General features: G+C 37.5%; 1 protein-coding gene across 5 annotated transcripts in view; it reads left to right on the top strand.

The window, feature by feature from the left end:
- Positions 1-19,973, top strand: part of ash1 (histone-lysine N-methyltransferase ash1) — a 261,636-nt gene that overhangs the window by 57,486 nt on the left and 184,177 nt on the right. The gene's annotated exons all lie outside the window — the stretch shown is intronic.

Consider the following 19,973-nt stretch of genomic DNA (forward strand, 5'->3'; position numbering starts at 1 on the left):
AAAACAGAAGTGGCGTTCAACGTGACATCGTGCACCACAATGTTGCTACTAATACTTGTTACATTCGTAGAATGAATGGGGTTCAAGAAATGGTAAAAACAGAGTAAACAAACGAGTGTCAACGTAACTAATCCATTTTCCACGATGCAATACGTTATTCTAAAGATATTTTACTCTGTCTTTCTTGCTCTTAGTCAACCGAATTCGAGGAATTTGAAGCTTAAAATATATAAAACGATAACCTGTATGGCTGCCTACTCTGAGGGAAAATCGCAGACTGAAAATGTGTGAGAAGATCCTAAGACGAATATTCGGACCCAAGAGAAACGGAAATGGTGAATAGTGGAAACTTCATAACGAGGAACTACATAATTTATATGGTTTACCAAACATTGTTAGGGTCATCAAATCTAGGAGGCTCAGATGGGCAGGTCATGTAGCCAGAATGGAAGAAAGTAGGAACGTTTTCAGTCTTAATTGGAGGACCAATCGGAAAACGACCACTAGGAAGACCTAGGCGCAGACGGGAGGAAAATACTAAGATGGATCTCGCGGAAGTAGGAATACAAAGTAGAAACTAGATCCAGTTGGCTAAGGACAGAAGTCAATGGAGAGCTTTTATGAACGCGGCATCGAACCTCCGGGTTCTATAGGCCATAGAGTTAGTCAACCAAATTTTCTGGATTCCTCACACATGTCGCAAGGTAATCAATAGCAACTGTAATCCTGCCCAACAGTAGTGACAAGAACTGATTTAAGTTAATGTTGCCAAACTTATCCTATCGCAATAAATTGCACTGACAAAGAATTAGCTTCCCAATTTCTTAACTTTTTTTTTTTTTAAATAATTGTTCACGTACTGCATCAATACCTACAATATTTAAAATTTTTCCATAGACTTCTATTGGGGCACAGGTAAATTTGACAGTCTTACTTGCGTCATGCTTCTCTTCTTGTCTGCTGTAGTTAGATTTGCAAGTACTTATATTATTATTATTGGACTATACAGACCATAAAGTTACGTACGTAAAAATACTTCTGTAAATAATTACACAAAGTGATTTGTGCTTTTCTCTTCCACCTGTTCTGCGCATAGAGGCATCAGTCACGTTTTAAAGAAATGGTGTATTATATGCACTTGCATAACTGTAAACAACTCTTCCACATTTTCTGATAGAAACTCACTGTTTGCTGGTGGTTAAAGAGCACTGAAGTTTCATCGTAATTCCATACATCTTTCTACGGTCCTCTCTATGCATGATGTCGCTTCAAAACTCTTTAATCTTTGAGCGACTTTGGGCAAGATCACGAAGCTCTACACCAAATTATGTAAGTTATTTCGGATACTAATTTAAGCAAGCTACAGTTAAGCTTCGCTTTTTAAATTTGAATTTAGTAAAAGTTTTAAAAAAGCGTTTTCAGAATTAAAAGATACTGTAAGACAAGGTTCCCACATATTTGGCGAGTACGAATTTCCTGACTTCTTATAGATCGGTGGGAACTGTTAGGGCAAGTCAGATAAAGGAAGAGAAATGGAATATGTGAAATGCCATGCATATTACACAGCTCAGTGTAACATTTTGAGAAGAATTTTGCCAACATACTAAGCTGTTAGCAGAAGTAAAAAAGATTTACGTTGTTTTTAGAGAATGATTGCAAATACGTTAACGCTTATACTGATTGGCTTTTTAGTGTCAACTAAAACTGAGATAGAGTTTAGTTCATCTTTCCCGGAGCATATTTGGGAATAAACATCAAGTGAGGGAAACAAACATTGACGACACATAAATATCAGTTATCCATTTTCCACCTTCAAACTGACCCTGAGGAGGCTGGCGATAGGACCAGCGAAATGATCGTCGGTTAAATATCTAAAAGTACAATACATTTATCACCTGAAAACCAGAGAGAGCAATGTTGAACTCTCATCGTGAAAGTTTAAAACAACGAATTCAAGCTTGCAGTTGAATGGGAGAAGGTTGATATTACAAAATGCGGAATTCATCAGTATATACATGGTGGTAAGATAATTCACCGACAAACTGAAGGTGACAGTGGTCATGAAATCAAGCATGTCTTAATGAACATGGTTGAAAATGGCACCAATTTCACGTGAGAAGCGTTAAAAAAAAAAAAACCTGTATAACCAGTAATATGATGTCGCTGGTGAACGCTTAAAAATATCGCTGTCGGGTCAAGTGATAACACAGAAAGTCCACTCGACAAATACAAGAGCTTGCAGATGGGAACCATGCAACGGTGATCTCCATCCGCACAGAAAGGAATACATGTATGGAGTCTGGATCTGTCTGTAGGGATTCTTGTTGGGTGGCGGCTGCTCCACTTCCACCTGTACCGACAGCAATATCTTTCCGCATTCGTAAGGCATTCGGCATTATATTAGCGCGTTTATCGCAGTTTCAACGCCTAATGTAAAATCCATGCTGTTTTCGAGCCATGTTCATTAGATATTTTTTGATTAATTTCATGTCTGCTGTCGTCAGTCATGTCCTCCCAGTTTGTCGGTGTTCCTGCATATATTAGTCCGCTGCTATCAACAGTTACATCATGTAACAATATTATCTGGGGCAATCCAAATGAAATCGACCAATGATGGTTGCTGACAAAATTTAATTTTTCATTTAAGTTTCTACCACATTCAGGGAGTTGAAAATGGATGCTCATTTATTTTTTAGCCGCGCAGGTTTTGTCGTAGCGACCATTTTATATAGGCGCCTGAGCGTATTTTGAACTTTTTAGAGGATTTCGTAACTTTTTAGGTTTTAAAGATAATGAGTTCAAACCAAAACCATGTGAAAATTAATGTAATGGACAACATTCTGTGTTCTGTGCACATTGAGACGTACTTCAGAACGTCGAAAGAAAAAGCTCTGAACATGGAGGTTGGAAACCTAGAAATGGCCATTTTGGAATGTACATTTTGAAACAAAATAAGTGAGACTCACCTTCAGTTTTTTGTCTACATAGAGACTAGATAGTAAACAACGTCCCAAACAAGTTTCAGATCTGAGAACAATATACTTGATTTTTTTGGAAATTTTTAAACATTGCAAATTTTCGAAAATCGTGTATTTATAGTTGTTTAGTAACACGTGGGTAAAATTGCATCACTGAGACTTGAGTCGTTTCTGAGTTAAGTTTTTTTCTTTACTGGGACTTAACATCATGAAGCGCCATGAGGTATGGATATAAACTTTGTAACAAAAGACCAAATAATACGACAGTGATGTTTAATGGGTAAAGTATGCATAATTTATGAATCATATCTTGTACAAAGAACGAAACGCCTCTGTTATTTCTTTTCTGCCTATAGCGTTGCTGTTAAGACATCACTGAGGTAAACAGTTGACTAATTTGTGTACAGAGTTCGGCACTGATATTGAAAGTACGATCTGTAAGAGTTGTGAACTCTGTGGGTTAGAGTTTCTGGAGAACCTTAGAGATTGGCACCCACACTTTGTCATCCGTAGATAGTTTTAAAAAAGTTCTTGGGTCATGGGGATGGAAGAAGTGAATAAAAAGAACGTTATTTTCCTGAATGATGTCTTTAATTCTCCCAATCCACCATTTCTCGTCGTAAATACAGGCTACGGTATCATTAGGTGCAAATGACAACATGCTATGTTCTTCGTAACATCTGATTTATGTTTGCGTCAGAGGTATAAATCTATGATATGATCTAGCAATAATAATTCTTTGCAAGTAGCAAATCTCTAATTTCTTGCTGTTTGACTACACTTCTTCTGATGAAGCATAGATAAATTTTATGTCTGAGATAACTATCAACACAAACCCTGTATATCTGTTCAGCTGTTAAAATCGTGAATGTCACATCATTGCAACAACTTATAACTCAGGAACCACTCAAGTCTCAATGATGCAATTTTACTCACTTGTTACTGCACAACCAGCGTCTATTTTGTGCCAATTTGAGATTTTTCACTTCCGTTTTTCCTGAGATATTTGATGGTGAAAATACACGATTCTCGAAAATTTGCAATGTTTAAAAATTTCCAAAAAATCAAGTATATGGTTCTTAGATCTGAAACTTATTTGGGACGTTGTTTACTATCTAGTCTCTATGTAGACAAACAGTTGAAAGTGAGTCTCATTTATTTTGTTTCAAAATGTACATTCCAAAATGGCCATTTCTAGGTTCAGACCTTTTTCCTTTGATGTTTTGAAGTACGTCTCATTGTGCACAGAACACAGAATATTGTCCATTCCATTAACTTTCATACGGTTTTGGTTTGAACTCATTACCTTTAAAACCTAAAAAAGTTAACAGTGTTCAATGGAATCCTCTGAAAAGTGCAAAATATGCTCAGACGCCTATACAAAACGGCCGCTTCAAACAAACCTGCGTGGCTAAAAAATAAATGAATACCCGTTTTCAACTCCTTGAATATGGTACAATCTTAGGTAAAAAAAATAAATAAATAAATAAAAAAATAAATAAATTTTGTCAACAATTTTGTCCTGAAAATTGGTCGATTTCATTTGGATTGCCCTATCTTCAAATATCTAAAGAACGTAATCGTTAAGATCGTTATCTTGTTTCATTTCTGATCCAGCCCCTCCCCCCCCCCAAAAAAAGAAAAACTTCTCAAAATATCGCAGTAAATTGTTGAAATGCATGGACATGGTTGTTTTCGGGGATATATATATAAAATTTGTTTCCGTAATGTTGCATAAGTAAACTGTAAGTATGATCTGAAATAGTTCAAGATGTAACTTCTTCAATATTTCGTACAAACGAGATCCGTGTGTCTGGTCTCTGATGATGTCAAAATAAAATCTGAGCGCTGTATCACTCACAAGGAGACTTACGGAAATGTAACTCATCGTTTTGAATGGAACTTTTCATACTTGTAGAACACCGAAAAATAATTGAGCTACAAGTATGCAGAGTTCCATTCAAATCGGTGAGTTGCACTTCCATAAGTCTCCTTTTGAGTGAGCCCCATCCTTTCCATATGAAATATAATAAATGATCACTCAGAATTTGTATATATTGAAGTTGTTTTGTCTGTTATATATATATATATATATATATATATATATATATATATATATATATATATATATATATTGCTCCATGTCAACTTCAGGTAGTAATATCGCTAATCAAAGTACAATATAATATTTTTGTCATTAACATTAATCACATAAATTATTGTAATAAAACTTATCTTAGAACCAAAAACATCAGGAAAATTTTCATTCTTATTCTCTTATGTGTAATTCCGTCCAAGATAAGAAATTTATCAAAGTCGTTCTACGCAATGACGGATCCATCGAAAAATAATGAAGCAACCAGCATGTCAAAATGTAGACTTAAACTGTCTTGATAGATCATTCGAGATACGTGAATTCTTATTATCTTTTAATTTAATTTAATAGCTTTAATAACCATATTGTTAAAAGTAAATAGCAATTATCTCATTAAGATAAAAGTGTTGTAGGACATCAATATTGTGTACTTCAGAGTGCGTTAAATCACATTTGATACATTTATCCTTATCAAACCCACGCAAATATCAATTTTTGACGTACAAAAGATTTTCTTTCTCGTGGTATATTGTGTTAAATTACACATAATAATGTTATCAGCAAATTAGTCCAGAAAGGATCGATACAGCAAATATTGTATTCGTAATTTTAGGAGCAGAATATTATAATTAGGGCAACCAACTTTATGCTTTATACAGCTGTATATTATGCTTTATTTTTCCTTACATTATGCTTTATTATGCTTTTTTTCTAACTTATACCGTAATAAGCTGTTCCTTGAATTATACTTCATTTTTACCCATTTTTATTGCATATTGTTTTAGTTTACTCGTTTTTATTACTCAAGCATTAGAAATACATATGAAACTATTCATTTTCCAGACTAAAAATTACATCAGTACATTATACTACCTCATTTTATGCAGTTTTCCTTAAGTGGTGCTTCGAAGAAGAAACATGTAGCTGTACAGATGTACAGTAGACTTCTCATATTTAATGAACCCAGAACAAAGAATACAAAATAGATAGCGTCTTTTACTTTCAAGTGGTCAGTTGGAAATTCTCTTACTTCCTGAGATAGCATATACTCTTGATTTTGGCATCTTGGAATAAGCACAACCAGTCTTGCCTGCCTTTTAACACAAAATGAGGGGGAAAAATCCTTCTGAGAGGAAGGGGTCACAGAGAGTAGGAATTCGAAGTTCCTATTGTTACGCGTAAAGGCAATTGGCAGTTGATTTCCATTATTTGCTGCATTGATAACAGCCTTTGTTGATCATTTTCTTCTTTGGCACAAAATATATTAACATTTTTCTTTATTGTACACATACACTGGGTTCTGGAATTAAAAGCATTAAGCATTATGCTTTATGCTTGCAAATTATGGGTTAGTATGCTTATAAGATTAGCAAATTTGGATATGTAAAATGGTGAAAATCACAGATATGGTACCAACCATAGGTGAAATATTCTATTATGCTTTTACTGCTTTATGGTTGCCCTAGTTATGATTTTAGAAACACTCGCTACATTGCATCAAGTTTGCGTTGTACATTTATCTGGAGAAACTATGAGATAACAAGAATCCCCCTAGAAAATAAACCAAAAAACGGCTAGGGAACTCAGATGCCCTTGAGTTTGGTTCCAGGGCATAAGAGGAACATTGTCAGTTAGATTTTCGTGGCTATATGTCATTCTCTTCCTTCCCTTTATTCCACCGTAATTTATGGTAACAGATTAAATGATGTCGACCAACCCTTTTAAATAACAGTCGTAACAGAAATGGGTACAAGATATAATGTCCACTTGCATGGCCGTACTGTAATCCAGGGGCCCACCAGGAAGGTACTTTCTAAGGGACACACTTACATGGACTCACAAAGGACTTATTTCGCACTGAACCGTACAGTCTTTAGGAAAATCCGCACGTAAGTAGAAAGGTATGAATGAATTAATTTTATTTATTTCTTTAATCATTTTTGGCGGAAGGGAAAGAATTTGCATCTGCACAAGGCCCCTCATGATGCCTTTAACATGCGTTTTAAAATACATCTTTTAAAAAATTACTTACCTGCTACATAGTGTTTGCTCCTGTGATTTTCGTCTAATGATATAAATATTTTCCTCCTGTTAAAAAAAAAAAAATAAAAAAAAGAAAAGAGAAGAAAAGAAAAAAATCGAGTTTTCATGTTTTGCTCCCGGACTCCGTAACCAAGGGTCCGTAAAAATTTGAAAACTTACTAAATTTCACGATAAAATCATCACTCCTATATAATTCATGGATCTTTTTGAACATGCTAAGAGAGGACCCATCATAGATGTTTTTGATGACCTCCTCTTGTATTTTCCCGCTTAGTTGTATTAATCCGGCCCTGTATTTTTCTAAATGGAGAACAACGGTGCTGTAAAATGTAAATTATTATTTAGTTTCAAGTTACGGCCTCATTGGAGATTTCAGTTTAGCTGAATACATCAATACGAAAAATGTGAAAGGTTGTTTTCGCAACATCATGGGCTGGCAACGCTGCTCTGGGATTAACTAACTGTATTGCGGGTATTCGACGTGTTACCGTCCTCCGTTCCGTTACTCTCGTATGCGAGGAGTAAGTGACGTGTCCCTTTTTGTACATATACCGCTACTTACGATACAAAGCGAAGGGCCCACTGGGAAATTTCTCTGTTTCCCGCCTGGCCTGTACGGCTCTGTCCACTTGTAGCTTTTTGCTTCTGTTGCGATGAGTCGACGAGTTCCTTAATCCATAAAGAGTTGATTAGGTAAAAGAGAGATAGTAAAAACGAAATGAAATTCACTTTACGTCTCATGGTTATCTCTTATTGGCTAAAGGACAAGGGCGATTAATGACAGTGAATAATAAAATAATTCGTGAGATGAAGAGGTGGAAGGAAACGGGAGAATCCCGGGAAAACCCGTGGACACGATATTGTCCACTATAAACTTATTGGTCTGGGATCGAACCAGGGATCTCTTGCACCAGAAGTTAACACTTATCACTAAGTCACCGTGTTCCACAGCATCATGTAGTAGTACGCGTATGAAATAGTAACCCATTCTGTAATATGGAACCAAATAAAAAGTTAAGGAAAGAAAGAAGAGTTTCCATTTATCATGTATACAATTTTCATACAGTACTTTTTTCATTCTATGTGAAATGGTATTATATTCCGCGATCCAACTTGTTTTTTCTAGTGTGAACATGACATTTTCCAATATGTAAGTCGGGTCTCTAGTGAAACTCCTCCGTACAATGCCGCTGTAAAATGTCAGAACTGTCACCGTAGAAAGAGCATGGTCATTGTACTACACACACATATACATACATATGCTAAGCCTCTTCTCGCACATTTCTGTAGTCAAGCTGTTAATGATAGTATGGAGGAGGTGAATAACTTTAAATATTTATTTGTAGTTGTAATTAGACTAATTAATAGTGGACATACTACTACTCCCAGTTCAATCTTTTATCATCGAGAAAGTTTGTCAGAAAGAAATTAGGAATGAAAATCTCTGTTTGTATTAAAAATGAATCTGTGAATTAACCAATGAATCGTAAAGAAGGACAGAGTCTGAGGCTTTTTCAGAAACTATTTTATGAGAGTGATATTTGATTCAGAGATGAAAAACTAGAAATGAAAGTTTCTATTTTAACGACCTTGGTTGAGCCCTTTAGGTTAATGGAAACGGGTGATAGTGAAACTGAAACTGAATGAATATGAAATAGTTGATAATGGGAATAGAGGAGAAAACGTTCACCACAAACTCGCATATCCTGCGATGGAATTAGGGACCCTTCGCACCAAAGGTAGGCACTCTGCCACTGGGCTTCAAGCCTCCACTATGGGATTGTGAACATACGAGGGGCATCCAGAAAGGCCTTGAACAGAAACAAAACACAGTTGAATGGAAACATTTATTGGACCAGATATAGAATGTGTTTAGCTATTTTTTTCAGCTTATTCACCACCGGAATTCAGACATTTGTCATACTGGACCAACTTGTCTAAACCTGTGTCATAGAACTCGGCATCCTGAGATTGGCACCACTGTTTGACAACCTCCTCCGCCCCTCCATCATTCTGAAAATGCTGACCTGACAAGAATAAGTGTAAGAACAGATGGTAATCGCTCGGAGCGAGGTCCGAGCTATAGGGTGGATGATCCAAAATATCCCAGCTGGATGTGATGACGATTGGACTCCCTCTGCGTTCCTCATCATGCACATTTTGGCGTCCTGCTGCAAATTGTCTACACCAGCTTCGTACCATCTGCTTATGACGTCAGGCCTATAGACGTGGCACAGCTGACGATGGATTTGAATCGGTGCTATGACCTGTGGATTCAAAAACTTTATCACTGCTCGCACGTCACACGTTGCGGGAACTGGAATAAGAATGTCCATCTTCAATCACTTCCACGACGCTACTGAGAGCACTAGGAAAGTTCCGCTGGCGCATGCGCCATGCTAGGACCTTATTCTCTCACGTGCACACAGTCGCTTCGCGCAACGTACAGTTTCCTTGCTATGGAATGCGGAAAAAAGTTACTTTCTGGATGCACCTCGTTCTTTGCGGGGAGCTAGTTGTGTACGATCACGACTAACGCTTGTTCCAGTCGCAAGTGTGTTCTACACTAGTCCCCTTGGATGGTAAAACATACTGGACTCACAGCATGTCCGGGTTGCTTATAATTGATTACTTGATAGCTATCCTGCGTTGTTGTTAATTATTGCGTAAAATCATTTGTTGAAAATCAGTCAAAAATTTTTGGACTGTTGACCAAATAGTGGGTAGTGGACAACAAGTTAGAACTATATAATATATACAAATGGTTCTTTGTCCAGCTGTACTCTTTCAGTTCTTCTTTCCATCATTATGTTTACCAACCTTCCTGTCTAGTGTGTACAGTGTATGTGTAAACGTGAATTCCATCTATTTCCTGGTAGGCTATGTAGAGAGATGATCGGCCAGACATTTTTTAGCTAATGGTGATTCTTAACTCCGTTAGTTTCGATTTTCTAATTCCAAGTTGTTACTCGTATCAAGAAGCATTTCGACGTGAACGTACATCGAAAGTCTTATCACATCCCTGCCTTTGCGCCTTCTTTGGCAACTTACGGTAGCGCCGAGTGCCCATTGACTCTATATAATAGAGTCTCTCCTATTTTTGATCCGTTGTTATTATTTCTCATAATGTAGCAGTGGGCTTCTCATTGCGTAATCTGATGTCTTGAGTGCAATGGCGTAGTTAGGATTTTGTTTCGCGGGGGGGGGGGGGGGGAGGGCTTGTGCACAACACGTGGATAAGCACTTATATTTTTCCTTTTCGGTGCCTACAAATTTTAATTAGGTTGTGCATATGACATATTTATTTCGGAGGAGTGCTTGAGCCTGATAACCTCCTAAATACGCCACTGCTTGAATGTAAAACAGACTCTCAATACTTAATTTCTTCCTTTCTCTCTCTCTCTTTACACAACAAAGATAAGTCACACACACACACACGCACACACACATATATATATATCCAAAAAGTACCCATACGGGAATCTAATACAGGATCCGTTCCTCTACATGAAGGTATTAATAATAATAGTATTGTTGGGAGCCTAAACATTAGCTTATTCTAAGTTCTTATGACGCCACTTAAGTGGATTTATGCAACTCTGTCACACCTAGTTGTGTTGAGAATTGCACTAATAAAATATGAACTTTCAAACTTAATTAAATTTGTTTTCTATTTGCGTTGTTTGTAGCGGAAAGTCCTTTTGTGTACACGTTAAAGCTTAATTGATGGTTTTGCTGATTGCTCTTCCGATATTAATTTCCGCAAGGGAAATACGAATGAACGATTAAAAAAAAAAAAAGTGCGTTATCCTTCAACTTGGACTTGCCACTCGTTGAGTGTTTTTAATGACCTTGATGCTGAAGATAATTATCTCCTTGGCTTTCAGTGAACTGATGAAATTATTCTTTATTTCCTCTCCCAGTTCTACGTGTTTCCCCCTCTACTTTATCCAGCTCCACAAAGCAAACTGAAGGGCGTGTGGGTGGAAACTGGTTTCCAATTTTAACACCACTATCTTGCGAGTGAGCTAACTTCGACATGGTTTAGTTGAAGTGTTTATGGTGACCTTGAGTTTTCTACGTGGACCGTGGTAAAAATCAATGCTGCAGAGGCTAAATAAAACGTCCGTTGGGTGGAAATAGGTAACTTGGCCAGTGTGTTCACGTTTCATGGTAAAGAATTTCCGTTCCCGTATTTTTGTAACGATTGTTCTGTATTTTTGGCTAGGCCAGTTTCTCAAACTGTGTTCCTCGAGACTTGTCCCTGTGATCGTCTTAGATTGAACATTAGACCAAAATAGATGGTAAAAATAAAATTCAAGTGTTCTGCGTCTCAAACAGGTATAGATCAAATGAAATGAAATCTTTCAGTTTAATATCCCACGATTATGACCTTTAGGCTAAGGGAGACATGAGTAAAGCAAGTGAATGATAATAAAACTGGTGGAATGATAATGTGGGAGGAAACGGAAATATTCCAAGAAAACCCACGGACACGTTATTGACCACGAGCTCCTTCGTGGCTAAGCGGTTAGCGTACGCGCCTTTGGCGTGGGAAACCCGGGTTCGATTCCCGGCGGGAGCGCATGTGGTTCGGATTCCGCGTTAATCAGTAGGTCCACGTCTCATATAGCCTCGCTGCTGAACGGAATATTAAACTCAAAATCAACTCAACGTTATTGACCACCTCAAACTTACTGGCTGGGGATCAAACCATTGACTCCACGCACCAGAAATAAGTACTCTACTACTGACCCACCGTGCCCCTCATGTACAGATAATAAAATGTCGTTGGGTTATAACGGTTAGGTATTATATTTGTATGGATTACTGGCATGTATGGCCTTAAAATAAAACACTATTATGTCTAAGGTATGACGTCCCTCGGCGATCAGAATACCCAGGAAAATGATGAGTGGGGAAGGAAGCAAGCAGCCTGGAACTTTCATGTTAGGTACCATCGTAGCATTTTCATAGTGTGAATGAGGAAAACCGAGGAAAAACCCATTCAAGGTGACTGGTCCGAAAAGGCTTTTGCATCTTTCCAACGAGTGTCCCCACCGGGAATCGAACCCGGGACTTCTTGCTCCAAAGACAAGAGCGTTTACGACTACACTACACGAGGACACGCACATGTAGCTTGTATATATATATTGATATAAGTAAAATGTTCTTGATAGCCTTGAATTATTAAAAAATATAATATTTTCTTCTGTTAATTCCAATGTACGAGGTAGATTACGCGAATAATTAATAATGTTTTAAAGAATAACAGTACACGGGGTATAGTGGTATACGCTCAAAATTTTTTTGTTTAAAAAAAAGAAAAGAAAAAAGAATGATAAATTTGCTTTTGGGGTAAAAGAATGATAAATTTGCTATTGACAAGAGTAAGGTGGTCTGTACAGCATTCGAACCAATAAAAGTGGTCTCCACTTGAAAAAAACTTTAAGAACTGCTAGACCGGAGAATAAATTATATGTACCGAATGTGGGGAGCTGTAGTGTGTCTACTAATTGGAACATTCGTATTCGATGGCATGAGTCATGAATATAGTCGTGTATTTTACATAGTCTGATGGAGTTTACCAAAGATTTTGTTAATCAGGTAAATATATAGTGCTTGTAATATATTGTAATGTAAAGATTAAGAATTGGATTGGATTTGAGTTTAGTGTCCCGTTCAGCAGCGAGACTATGTGAGACGTGGACCTACAGCTTAACCCTAGGAACACCAAGATATTTTGGCTTACATCAAAAACCAAAGGGAGTGAGCCTCAGAGCCTCCCCCCCTTGGTGTTCTAGGGTTAACGTGGGATCTGAATTACATAAACTCCCGCCTGGAATCGAAGCCGGGTCTTCCACACCAAGACGGTGTACGCTATCCACATCCACGAGGGAGTTCCTAATGCTTTAGAAGTGTGTGTACCAAAGTAAAGAGCAATGCCATTGATACTGGTTGTATTCACCATATTTTGCAGATAGCAGGTGCGTCCGGATTGTGAAAATCGAATTTCACGTGGCCAGTTTTTTTTATCACGTGGTAGGAGGGGACATTATCACCCAACACACTAACCATATCAGCGTGTATCTCCGTCGGTGTGTCTTTCGTCTGGAAGTATTTGTTTACCATGCACTTGAATTTCCTATATTTTTTACAATCCGGACGTATTTGCTACGTGGAGAGACGGAGAACGCAATCAATATCAGTGAGATTGTCTTGTGCTGTAGCACCCATGCTTCCAGAGTTTTAGAGTACGTCATATTACACATACATTATTTTTGTTCAACTCCTCCTTTATAATGGACAATAATTGTTGAACACACCTCGTATTGAAAATTAGGAATAAACTTACCAAATACGTATCTCAGTAGTCATATTGTTTTACGAAGTTCAGTTCGAAAATATTTATCATTAAATACCGTTTTAAGTGTGGTAGAGTTTAGGAGAAACATGTTAAGAACTCATTAGATCCGCAGGATTCGAACCATAGGTGTCCGATTTCGAAGCGAGAACTTATCGATAAATCGAACAGACACGAATATTCCGGCCCTTGTATTGGGAGGGCGTAGTGGCTCAAAGATAGAGTGGTCACCGCTTCGGAGAATCTAAAGTTCGATTACATGCAGCTGAGTGGTTCCCTTCTATCCAAAGTTGGCATTGTTTTCTCCTTTGATTCGGAGACTCGGGTTCGAACCTCAGTTCAAAAGTATAGGTGCATCTCGTATGTATTTTCAGTGCTGTGAAAGGACGTTAAACTCCAAATAAGTGAAAAACAAGTTACGAGATCTCTGGTGGACAATATTCGATCTTTCGTTTTCTCTACAGTCTTGGATTATCGGTTTGCATTTGTCATGCATATCATTTAGGCTACATAATATAAATGTGGGATGTTAACCAATAAATTACCTACTGGTGATTCGAATAAGAATTAATAAAATGAAAATCAAAATATTTTTAAAGCGCGAAGACTTTGTAAGTTTAACATTAATTGCACTCTTAGTTACGATGGTTGGACTCGTCGATCCCAACAGTCCATTGATTCCATGTTGAAAATGCTTCATTAAGTTATTATAAAGCTAAAAATAGAGATAAGTTAAAGCAGATTTAACTCTTGTTCTTATTTTGCTGATTTTAATGAAGTTAATATTATGTAGAAAAAATGGAAGTTCATTTCTGGATCTGCTACATGTTGTAACTGAAGCTGAAGTGTAGCTTGTGAAGCAGATCCGTTATCAGTAAATGTTCCCAAGGACATTTCAAAGTGCACTGCGCATAAAATTTATATTTGTTCGTGTAGATAACATGATTAACTATAGTAATCAGACTTAGTTGGATTCTTGTGACATTTATCAACTGTTGATGATGCTTTCAGTTTGAATGTAGTACCAGGAAATTGTTATGATTCCACTAAGTCTATGCAAGAAAATAAAAGTTCACATTAGAAAATAATCTATAAACAGAATGTTTCTGTGAGAGATTTTTCGAGTAAATACAACGACTTATTAGAATCATGCAAGTAAGGCTTATAGTGTTGTACGTTCATCCAACACTCCAAAAAACCGTGTTGTTGGTACGTCCGTCCGTTACTTCATAAGGTTGTATTGTTTGTCTGTGCGTCCGTCACTCCATAAGATTGTGTTGTTCGTACGTCCGTCCGTCACTCCATAGGATTGTGCTGCCGTGCTAAGCGAAAAGGGCTTAACTCCATTTCACATACTTGCGAGAAAATAAGCAATACGCGTTTTGGCTTAGGCTGTATTTCAAATTTGTTGTATTTCAGTAAAACTTTATTAGATATATTGTCACGATCTAAAATTTGTGTGGTAATACAGTTAAATATTTTTGCTTATGAATTGCCACTTAAGGTCTTTTTGCTTACTTTCAGGTACAGTTTTGAACATAAGGTAAACATTCACGACGTCATTACCCCCTATCTATTGGTCAAACCACGTCAATTTCATTTTAGATAGATGCAAAATTGTACTACGAACATTCCCATACCAATATCTCGATTTTCGAAAAATGTAAAGTTAAGGTCTTTTCGCTTAGGACGGCATTATGTTGTTTGTACGTCTGTCCGTCACTCCATAAGATTGTGTTTGTACGTCCGTCCGTCCGTCACTCCATAGGATTGTGTTGTTTGTACGTCCGTCACTCCATAAGATTGTGTTGTTGGTACGTTCGTCCGTCCGTCACTCCATAGGATTGTGTTTGTACGTCTGTCCGTCCGTCACTCCATAAGATTGTGTTGTTTGCACGTCCGTCCGTCCGTCACTCCATAAGATTGTGTTGTTTGTACGTGCGTCCGTCACTCCATAAGATTGTGTTGTTTGTACGTGCGCCCCTCATTCCATAAGACTTGTTTGTATGTCCATCACTCCGTAAGGTTACGTTGTTTGTGCGCCCGTCTGTTATTGCATAAAACTCTTGTTTGTTTGTCCATCCGTTTCTCCATAAGATGGTGTTATTTGTATGTCGTCCGTCACTTTGCATGGTGATTGAACGATAGCTATTTTTTATTTTTATTTGTTTATTTTTACGTCGAATGGAGTCTTGTTAACATATTCACGGGTAACTGTGAGTTTAACAGTAGCTATCTAAATCCCATTTTCCATTGAAACAATGTAGCACATCGCGCCCTTATATGGCAGCAAAGAGTTCGTAATTTTTAGTGGCTACCAGAGTTTATTAATAAACTGTAGTCAAATTATTGTTAGGTGGTCTTTCTACTGAAGCTTAAGAATTCGAATGTGGATTCGATACGCGTTCGGGGAACATAATTTTTGTTCTTGGGTCGTTTGATAGTTGGGAGCGTATTACAGTGTATTATACTTTTGAAGTTTACATTCCACAATTCTGTTCTTTAGGCTAAACCTTAAATGCCTTACACCGCTCGACCATGCCAGGCGGCTGTTTCAAGCATCGATGTTTAAAAAGAAAGAAAAAAAAAAACGAAAGTAGCGCATCGAAGTTCAAACCCGCATCATCCAGTTTAACATGCGTCATTTGAGCGTCTATAGTCCTTTTTGGGCAGTAGCTCCAAAAAGTTGAGTTGAGAAGCAAAGCATATGTGCCTTTGGCAGGGGAATCCGGGTTCTAATTCGTTGTTAAGATGTAGGCTCACATGTTTCAGTGTTGAAAAGGGCTATAAACCTCCAGATCAATCAATCAGTTCTGTTACTATTATTCCAGAAAGAAGGAATGCATTTAGCTATTTCATTAGTACTTCTGACAGTGAGCAAGCGAGTCAAGGAAGAAAAATGGTATAAAGCTCTTTTCTCTCTCTCTCTCAGGTCATTTTTCGCAGATTGAGTTCACGATATCCTATAGTCTTCAGCTGATCTTTTGGTCTTGACGTAGGGATTACCGGTATAAATAGAAACGAATGATTTTTTTTTGTCTGACATATTCTCTACAGGTACAAATTCAAGGTAGAGTACAATTTATGCTACTGGACCAAGAATCGAATCAGGATCGTGACTCGCAGCATGCTGTACTCGAATCACTTCCTGATACTCATATTTACATCATTGTGGTCTTCGCTCAGACATACAAACATAAGGAAATGCGTACAGTACATATAGTCTGAATGTCTGAGCACCAACTTCACGGGTGAAACTGTATGAGTAGTGAGGGATACCAACATGGTACCATATTCAATTCCTTGTCCAGTTATATATTTTCATTCGTAGAAGCGTTAGTTTTAGTATTATTCGGCAGTTGCGTCTTTTTTTTCTGGCAATATTTCAATATAGGAGTGTATCCTAACGGACAGTAGAAATATTCCCCAGGAAAACGGTGAAAGAAAACTGCATCTGCGGATAATGCCGTGTTCTGATCATTTTATTATTAATATACCCAATATTGTTTTTCTTCTCGCATTTACTAATACTTATTTTACATACTCACAGGTTAAGTATTGATATTTCTTCAGTTAGTAAATGCCTAAACCAAATATACTTTTTGGAGGATGGTGCTTTCAACCTCCATATTGCTGTAGAGTAAACACATCTAATTGGATGCTTTGTTACGTGATAGTTTGGTGCTACTATTCTTAGCAAATAACACGGAGAGAACAAGGAAATCTGGCCTTGTTAAAGGCAGTGATGAAACGGGAATGAGAGCGTCGATAGTTTTGCGTATACACTTTGTGTGGATTCATGACTACTCGTATACTAACAATAGTTGTTTATTCCATTCCCTTGTCTCGTTCGTTTTCTTTGCTCTCTCCGCTTCCCTTTGTGTTTTTCCGATCATAAAACGTGCTCCTGCGGATAATTGCAGATAATTGCTGCAGTTGATTTCAAGAAAGTACGTACGGTTCACTTACGGATTTCGCTCATATTTGGATTTGGCTTGAATTGTATGTGACTGAATTCCTTCCTGACGTCAACCACGTTAATGTAATGAGGACGGTATCTTCCCGTCTAAGCTACATTTCAAATTGCTTCGATCGCATCCTTGCACTGAAGTGAATTGAGAAGTTTGATGTAATAACTGCGTAAGCGAGTTTACGCCCTTTTTGCATCAAACGCTCTTGTGACTTTTGTAGCGTTGCCAGATTTTGTAAACGAAAAACCGGGACACCGATCTCAGGCTATATATAAATCAGGGTTCCTACTCAGTTGGTTAGAATCAATTAGTCTTTTTCAGGTTACTACTCACAGTTTTCTAGTTCATCCTATACACAGTTAACATAAATGACGTAACTACGGGGAAGGGGGGCAGATTGGGAGGGCGCAAAATTATGCAAATGTTTGGGGAAGCTATTTTTTTGTGTCAGGGGGGTGCTAAGGCGAGTTCTTGCTCCGGGCGACAACTAGCGTATTTGTTTTGCTGCACAAGGGATGCATAAAGAATGTGAAAAGGTAACATAAGAAGAGCTGCCTAGCGTCCCTTATTCCAAATTCCGATATTTTGTATTTAACAAGCCAATTACGACATGCCCTACCATTTATGATAGGTTTTTCTTTGTTCCGTCATCGTCTGATTCAGCAACATTACCCTAAAAGAATACAAATTTAGCATTTAGCAAGAAAAAAAAGTTTACGCTAAATTCAGAACAATAAACAAAAAGTAAATTTCTTTAAAGAGTTATGCAGGCTCTCCAAAAGTTTTAGTTGAGATATCCTAGTTACTGAAGGTCAACTTTTTTTTTTTTTTTTCCAATCTGCAGAACGAAAACCGGGACAATTAATTCTTTCATTGAAAACCGGGACGTCTGGCAACCCTGGGATTTTGTCATGCTTGTTTACCCTCCTGGTAAAATTTCAATTCAATATCGGAATAAAATGCTGCATATTACATTGTTTTATGTAAGAAAAAAAAAAAAACTAAAATTTTTAACATCGTTATTGCATCAAACTCCTGAATTACAAGAACCCAAAGTAATCCGAAGGAAGGTTTAAGCAGTTGGATTAAGACTTCGGAAACTTTCATAGTTTAGAACAATTTTGGTTTCATCAGCGTTCTTGATCCACATGTGTAGCAAGAAGGCTCGAGAACTACATGGAAGGACAGTGATGATAACGGAAAAGGAGGAAAAACAAAAGGGATGGATAGGTATGATCGATGATGACTTCACAGAGAAGAATCTAGTTGTGAATAAGTGAGACAGACCGATCTGCAGAAAGCGGCCTGTTATTAAAATGGGAAAACTTAACTTGTTAATGCTACACTCGTGTAATTTCCACCACCTGCACTATATCGGCTTCGTCACTTTCGTTCTTGTTTTTCAAGTTTTCTGGCCTATAGTTTCCTTCCTCTTAATTTCCTAGCTTCTTAATCTTATGATCAGGTTTCTCACCGACCTAGAAGACAGGGAATTCAGATTATTCGTAAAAGGTACTGAAATTTCACGGAACCTGAAAAAAAAAAAATGGAAAAGTCAGGGAATTTTAAGTACGGACTTTTATTTCTCAGGACTCATTTGCATTTTGCCTTACCTTGCAATTTGGCAATATATATAGTCGCTTTTAACATTATGTGTAGACCTGGAATTTTGTTAATCGTGACCTGGAAATCTTAGAGATGTCAGGGGATGCGTGCTCGCCAAATAAGTAGGAACTCTGATAATGTACAATAAATGTTGAAAACATATGTGTACCAGGAATCAAAGGGACACAGACATCAAAAGTAATGTTTTAATTCTTCAGTTACACTGAAGCTCAGGAATATCGGCGAAAACATGTATTGTTATTTGACGAAAACTTCTTGGCCTAGAAATTCGAGAGTGAATAATATAAGACAGGCATTTATATTAATGAAAGGAGGAAACATCCGATTTTAACTTACATTTACACAACAGATCCTCTGTTGATGTGAATTCAATAACACACAAACAGTGAAAAAGTTGCGTGACTAGTCAGGAACTCGAACCCGGGATCTCCGGTATACCGTGCCGATGCATTAACCAGTACACCACCGAGTCCGCTTCCAAGAACAGCCACTATATGTCTCTCTTACTCCTGAAGTCGGTGCTCTCCGCTCAGATCACTCAGTTTGATGTAATACAGAAAAAAGAGTATAGAATATTGGAATCTCAAAGAGCATAATAAAGGACGTCTGGTCACCCTGCTTCATTGACCATCTATTTACATGTCAATATTTCTCCGATACAAGACAGTGTGACTTACTTTCTTTGTGTGTGTGTGTGAAGAAGCCAGGTCCTTGATAAAGATTACTAGAATGCTTAGCAATCAAGTTATTTTTGTCTGCTTTGAAGTCTATCTTAGTACTTGAACTTGACATTGTATACAATACTTGTTATGGAAGTTACGCGAATTTATCTCAAAGATTATGTTCGTTGATAATCGGATGCTGATTATGGTAGTTAAAGGTCAGTTAAAAAAAAA

The sequence above is a fragment of the Thermobia domestica genome, chromosome 12, assembly GCF_964235325.1.
Source record: "Thermobia domestica chromosome 12, izTheDome1.hap1.1, whole genome shotgun sequence".
NCBI lineage: Eukaryota > Metazoa > Arthropoda > Insecta > Zygentoma > Lepismatidae > Thermobia > Thermobia domestica.